Raw genomic sequence first — 7,887 nt, forward strand, 5'->3', positions numbered from 1 at the left:
AAGAAGAAAAGATCATGCCAGGCAGCATCAAAGCCAGCTAGAGCTCTTAGTTGTGAGGCCAGCTCCAAACCTGAGAGCCAGATGAGGATCAAGGAAGGGCATTATGAAAACAGTCTCAGGTGCCCACTTCCCTGGCTCAAGAAGAGTCACAAAGCTCCCAAACTCTGTCTTCCCATATGTTCAGTTGAATCAACCAAGCTGTGAGTATGAAAACAACTAGACTGTCAACCCTTCATCCTGAGCTATTTATGGAAAACCAAAGGGGTAGGTGATGCTGAGTGAGCAGGTGGATTTTAGTAAAATATTTCCTTGGCTGCTTTAACTTATGCAAAATCCAAACTGAAGAAGTCAACATGATGCTAATTAAAGCTGTGGCTCAGGGTTTGCCAAAACTGCTGGCTTTGATGAATGAGCCTTTCAAAGCCTCCCGAGCTCATGGACGATCTACCAGTCAGCATGCGTCTCATTCAAAGGCTTTCTAATCAAAGAGCTTTATTATGTCACTAAGGGGCAAATTACAAATTATTTTAAAAGAATAAATAAAATGATCAGTAGTTAACATTTACTTTTAACCCAAAATATTCTAGCCTCTTGTACAAAACCTTCAAAAGATGTGGAGCCACTCAGATGTCCTCTGTGAGTCACTGTTGTACAAAAGCCCGGTAACCTCTGCTTCCATCTGGTGATTCTGAGATTAAACGGCATTCAAGGCAGTTGATGGCAGATTCAGACACTGAACATCCAGAGATTGAGAGATCCAGAAAGTCTGAATTATTAAGGAGTTGTAGATCAAGAGCAAAAAAGAATGTGAGGTTATTTATTCTGGAGCTGAATCACTCCGTCTGCTTTTAGACTATAAGCTAAGTGTTAACCAAAAGAATGGCCTTCAGATAGGTGAGATCAAATTAGTAGTTCTAGCCAATGAATTGAGAGCAGAAATGCAGCATTTCTGACCTGAGGTGGTAGAAAACCTATGAGTGCTTCTCCTGTTTTGTCTGCTTCTGTAGCAACAGAAGATGTACTGTGTTCCAGATGACAAGACACACACAACCACAAGACAGTTGTGTTTCATCATCTTGGATCCCTGATTTCTGATGCCCCCTCTTGCCTACACATGACCATGATTTTGAAGTTGATAAGATCTCACGTACCTGGTTTTTGTATTTTATTCCTCATTTCTATTTTTCCATAAACACATCATACAATTTCTCATGTACTTAAGCTTCAAATAAATGGAATCTTACTCTATACTAGGGGTCTTCAAAACACTCATAGAAAATTGAATTAAAGTATGAGTTTATTTTGGTGTAAAAAACAATTGAAATCCATGCCTTTTTTAAAAAACTTGCTAGAGGATGCATGTATTTGCCAGAGAGAGCGGGAAAAAAAAAGTGAAAACACATCCCCTGCCCCAGGAGAATAACTGCACCATAATCCCTTCTCCTCCATTTTCCTCTCGGTACTCTGGGTATGCACGCACACAAGAAAGGTCCAGGACTTTCAAGCCAGGTCCAGGACTTGAACCACACTGTTGGCCATATAGGATCCAGCCACCTTAACCACTATGCCACTGGCTGGCCCCTGCATAGTTTCTCCATAATACACCTTTTCCATAAACTTTTTGAAGGCTCCCACACTATTTTTAACTGATAACATCTAGTAAAGTTAAAGCTGTGCATGCACTTAGAACTGAAGTTTCCCTTTGAAGTGCAAACTCTTGTAAAATTGTGCACCTGTTTCCAAGGGGCCTCTATAAGAACATGTATTACAGTATTGCTTCTTACATAAAAATTAAATTACCCAAATGACCGTTGATTAAAAAACAGGTTCTATATATTGCGGCATATTCATTTAACCTTGTAAGCACTACATGTAAAGACATGGATAAATGCCCAAAACATAATGTTAACAGAAAATCAACAGACAGATATATGTGGGGTCTTCAAAAAAGCATGGGGTACACTGTGGAAGAGAGGAAAAAGAAAGCCAGTTAACATTGCTTGTGTTACTACTTTTAATGATTGCTTTCTAGTAGTGTCACTTTAAGTACCAGGGCTAGAGCCAATGTGATGAAACAGGAAGTAAAGTATAAGCTTATGGGCAAAAGGCATTTTCTACAAAGATTGTACTCTGTTGTATATATTGAAAACTCAAATGACTCTACAGGCAAATTATTAACTATAATAAAATAGTTCAGAGGAACAAGAATTGTCCCTGTCTCCATAAGCCACTGGCCTGATGAGGAATCAGGGTGAGAAACACTCATAGTCCTGACAAGCATTTCAGGAGACACATGTCCAGACTGCTATAGAAACAAAACAAGGCTCCATCTAACTCAGCTCAACTTGACTGCCCCAGGAGAACTGGGGTTCTGTGAGTAACTAATTCTTAATAAACTGGGTACATCACTTCAATTCGCAAGTAATGTATACAACTTTACGAAAATAAACACTATGTAAAAGCTCTTCCAAAGTAGTATGTAGTAGCTCTCCTATTGGAAATGGGAAAGAATATGCTCAATTAACAAAGTGTGAAATACAAGTGGTCAAGAAGCTGATGAAAAGATGTCTACACTCACTAATTACTAATTAGACACAAAACAAAACATCAATGATATTCTTCTTATCTTTCAGAATTACGAATAATCAAAAGATAGCTACTGCTCAGCAAAAGCAAAGATATTGGAAAGACTAGGTCCTTTCATTTACTGGGAAAAAATAGAAATTGATATAAACTTTGGAAAGAAATCTGTCAATATGAATTGAAATTGTAAAGCACTATCCTTTAATGAAGGAAGTCTACTTTTTAGAATTTATCCTCAGAGACGTTTTTTAAAAATGACAAGTGTACATAGATGTTCCTGGTGGATTTATTTAAAACAGTAAAAAGAGTTTTCTAAGTGTTTGTATATTTGGTTAAATAAAATATGGTGTAACCACCCTTTGGACCATTATGCATATGTTTTAAAAGACAGAGTATGAAACTTGGACTTGGAAGATGTTCAAATACACATTTTAAATGACAAAAGTCATTTTAAATGACAAAAGTCATTTAAAATATAGCATGTTGAGTAGCATCCCATTTACATACACATATTATGTTTATATAAGAAATTGGAAGGGTACCTTCTGAATAGCAGTGATTCCCTTTGGAATGATGAGCTTACAGAGGAACATCTACATTACACAAATTGCACATTAGAATGAGTACTTTGAAATTTTGTCATAGAACATGAGTCACTTTTATAATTAAAACAATACCAAGACACCATTTTTTTTTTTTTTTTGGTGGGGGGAGGTTTTTGCTATAGGGCATGTGTGCTTGCCAGAGAGACAGAGAGATAGAAAGCGAGAAATCATCCCCTGGGGGATGGCCATGCCACAATCCTTTCTCCTCCATTCTCTTCTCGGGATCTTGGGCACACACGTGCATGTGCTGGGCATGAGTTTAAGCCACCGGGTCCAGGACTCAAACCGTGGTCGCCTACATGGGAGTCCAGCGACATAGCCATTACGCTAACTGCTGGTCCCAAGATACCGCTTTTTAAAAAGGGAAGGGTTCCTTCCTTTTATAGGATATTATTGAAATGATATTGTGTGTAAGTCAATGTATTTTATGGAATGTCTCTGGCTTGTGTTAACTTTTCTTTAAACTCATTAATATGTACATCAAGCCAGTTTATTTGAGAAAAACGAAAATCACTACCCATTATATTTTTTTTTTATTTAAAGAATTATTGGATGAGCGACGGAGTGGATGTCGCTGAGCATCTTTTGAACCGGAGCAATGAGGACTGAGGGCAGGAGCAGACCCACCTCATCACGATGACCAGCGTGGTTAAGACAGTGTACAACCCGCAAATCCCCTCTGTGCCAAACAGCGGCCTGCCTGCAGACACACGAACTCGAGCCAATTCTAAGAGTCTATTACCTGTCAGGACCAAGGAAGTCAATGTTCCCAAGTATTTTCATTCAGGAGGCTCTGAGAATGATGTTACAAAAACAGCCAAACCAAGACAAGAGAATGGGCAGGTGAAAGTTGCAGAAACAGCCAACAGGAGAAATGTGAAGAAGAGCTACAAACCATTGAGAAAGCAAAAGTCAGAGGAAGAACTCAAGGATAAGAATGAGCTCTTTGAGGCTGTCAACAAGCATTTGTACCAGAAGTTGACTGAAACTCAGGGAGAGCTGAAGGACCTGACCCAGAAAGTGGAGCTGCTGGAGAAGTTTCAGAACAACTGTTTGGCAATTTTGGACAGTAAGGGCCTCAACCCAGTTTTAGGCAGTGAATCTCAGACATCACAGCAAGAATCCACTATGGATCACACAAGTTCTATGCTGCTGTTAGAAACTTTGCAGGATGAGCTGAAGCTTTTTCATGAAACAGCCAAAAAGCAGATAGAGGAGTTACAGGTTTTAAAGGTAAAGTTGAAGATGAAAGAAGAAGAAAGAGCCTGATTTCTAAAACAGCAAAGCTGATGTAATGGTCAAGTAAATGATTTTACAGCAGCCCTCACAGAAATGGAGCAGCTATTAGAAATGCAAAAGGCAAGTGGCCAGATGACTCCCATTTGGAGAGGAAGCCATTCAGGGCATCTTCTTGGTTATGCTCTTCTAGGACTCACCGTCTCCAGAATGAAAAGTTTCCGTAGTAGGATTAAGGACAGTTTATGCAAGAATGCTGGTTCCTCCTTTAAGAAAGCAACCTTCCGGTTGCTCAGCTCTCCTGAGCCTCACATACTTGAAGCTCACAAGATGGGGAGCTGGCAGCTTGGATCGTCTTCCGAAGCAACGAAGCAGCCCACCAATAGAATCAGGAGATTGAACCAGCCGCAGCCAGAGGATCTAAAAGACCACATTCAGATTTGCAGAAAGAAGACCTTCATTATAGTGGAGCGTAGGTGCTTCGTGGGAGACAGGATGGAGGAGCCACGCTGTGCCCTCCTAGCCTGGAACAGGTTCTGTCCCATCCTGGCTGGGATTTGTACCTCACTGTAACTTTGTGACCTTGGACGTTCCTAAAAGTGTTGTTGGCTTAATAAATGGGTTAAAGTTACAGATGATAATCACACCTACCTGAAACATTATGCCTTGGCGCTTTTAATTTAAATTATTTCTGTTTTTTTTAAAAAGGGCCTCTTTTGCAGTAAAATTTCTGTACATATTCTTTAACATAAAAAAGAATTATTTACTTAATTTTATTTATCATTATAATTTGTTATAATCCACTACAGGGCACATATACTCACCAGAGAAGGAGAGAGGGAAAATGAAATAGCAAGTCTCCAGGTCTGAGAATCGAACTGCAGTCAGTCAAGTGAGAGTCCAGTGCCTTAATCACCATGCCACCTGCTGGCCCATTCTCTGCCCATTCTTGAATCTAAAGTATGCCAAAGCTATACTAAGATTTTTATGATAGTTAAGATCTTCCTATAGGAAGCCTGCTTCCTCTTTTAAAAGATATAGTTTAACCCTATTCTTGGCTTCATGTAATTTCCACAAAAATTTTTTACTGACAAAGAGTGGCTCAGTGTGTGGGTGGTAACTTCCAAGCTTATGTTGTTGGTCAGTCTGTATTTGAGATTTTTTTCCCACTTCAAATAATTATCCATTAAGATAAGTAAAACACATTTTTGTGTCAAGCATGCAGCAGATTTCAACACGCTTAAAAAAAATAACTAGCAAAGAAACACCATTAAGGGCTAATACAAGGACTAAAGAAACATAACTATCATAAAAATATTGTTTAAGTCTTTTATCGGTTGATTGGTTTGTTTTTATAGTATAAATTATTCAGTCTATAACAGCAAGCATGACCCTGTCTACAACCAACTGGCAATAATGTAACTGGAGACCCTTTCATTGTGGAATCTCTACTGCCTCACTACAGCTGCGTGAGGGAGCTTGTACACTGGGATCAGAAGCAATGCACAGCTGTTCTTTGTACACGCTTGGTTCAGAGATGGAAAGCATCTGCCAGCAGAGTCAGGCTCCTTTCCCATACACTCTAAGCCACAGTCTGATCATAGAAATTATGAGCACCCAGAAGCAACATGTAAGCAAAAATTATCAACTAAACCTTATACTAAATTATTTCTCAAACTCTATCTAGGACATCACACTTTTTCTGGACTGAGTCAAGGTTAAAACAGTGCAACAGAATAAGCTATGAATTTAATCTTGCTTAAGAAGTAGGCTAGAAGTAGGAACCTCGGGCTGGGATAAGTTGCTCAATGTTGTAAGAACACTTTGTGTACATCTCCATGATCTTATAGTTGCAAAATGGCTGCAACAGCCCCAAGCATCACAACTTCACAAAAAAAGGAGTTGAAACAGCAAATCAGGGGTAGGGCAAAAAAGAAGCATTCTCCCTGCCTGGTTCTCTAGCTGCAGAAAGACAGATTTTTCCTAACATGCCTCCACTGACTTCTTTGATCCCATTGGCTAAACCACTAAACTAATCACTGACAAAGGCAACAGCATTGCTATTATTGGTTTAGTTTAGTCATGATTTATCCCTAAGGGTAGGCAAGCTGCAGTCCAAATGAAATTGGATTCTCTTAGCAGAAAGGAGAAAAGAAACATTGAGCAGACTATCAGCATATATGACACTGAAGCTAAGTCTCCCAGCCCAGCTGTGGTAGCACAAGTAGTAACCAACTGATCTGCAGTGCTGGAAGCTACAAATTTGGTCTCAAGTTGATCTGAAACATGCAGGATACATACGCCTGAAATCGAGTCCAGCAACATAGCCATTATGCCAACTGCTGGTCCCAGAGACATTTTTCTAAAAAATTGTCCCCAACTCAAAACTTGCACTTTGCTGAAAAAGTAGAACACATTCCCCAGCAGACTTTAAGGTCTTCTATAAAATGGTGGTGACCACAATCATCTACCAAAGAACACAGCCAGGAGTATACATGTGTTACCCTAATTTGCTTCTCCCATACTCCCTCCCAAACAAACAACCAGCTCTGTTCCTGGCAAGAGAAAACACCCATTTCCTCATCTTATCCTGAAACTTTACCTCAGGTTTGGTGGAAGGAGAGGGCTTAAAAGGCATCCAGTGACACAGATTGGCTCCTTCCTGGTCCAGACAGACTCAGCAAAGTTTTTGTTGTCGTCATGTTTTCTAGGGTTTGCCATAGGACATGTATGCTCATCAGAAGGGAGAGAGACAGAGAGAGGCAAAGAGAGGAAAAGTGAGAAATCACCCCCCATAGGGGATGGCCACACCACAATCTCTTCTCTTCTTGGGACTTTGAGCACACACATACACATGTGCTCAGCATGATTTTGAAGCCACTGGGTCCAGAACTCAAACCATGGTCAAACATGTGGGAATTCAGCCACCTTAATCACTATGCCACCTACTGGTCCCAAGCCTCAGCAAAGTTTGATGGACTGGCTAAATTGCTCATTTGCATGCACAGGTTCTCAAATGGTATACATAAAGGCAAAACCATGAGGCAAATTCATAAACATAACAGCTATGTTTTAAGATTAAATACTTACCGGGGCCAGCAGGTGGTGTGGTGATTAAGGTGCTGGACACTCCCACATGGTTGACCACGGTTCGAGTCCCCAACCTGGTGGCTTGCTTTCTCACTTTCCGTGTGTGTGTGTGTGTGTGTGTGTGTGTGTGTCTTTTTTTTGATCAAATCAAAATTAAATAAATGAATGAATAAATAAAATCAATAGTTCTTTTTAAAAAGATTAAATAGTTACCAATTACCAGTCACTCAGCTAAGAGCTTTATACACACATATGCATACATACGCAGGTGCATATTCTTTCACTTAATCTGGTACAAGAATCTTAGGAGGTTTTACCTCCAAAGGAGGACACTTTACCCTTTTTTTGATGAAAAAATGAAGACCCTGTATGC

The 7,887-nt window shown here is 39.8% G+C and overlaps 1 pseudogene; it reads left to right on the forward strand.

The window, feature by feature from the left end:
• The first annotated feature begins 353 nt into the window (after nucleotides 1–353).
• On the forward strand, nucleotides 354–4,997 carry LOC102477789 (small kinetochore-associated protein pseudogene; annotated as a pseudogene).
• The last annotated feature ends 2,890 nt before the right edge of the window (nucleotides 4,998–7,887 follow it).

Source organism: Tupaia chinensis, unplaced genomic scaffold (assembly GCF_000334495.1).
Source record: "Tupaia chinensis unplaced genomic scaffold, TupChi_1.0 Scaffold000563_1, whole genome shotgun sequence".
NCBI lineage: Eukaryota > Metazoa > Chordata > Mammalia > Scandentia > Tupaiidae > Tupaia > Tupaia belangeri.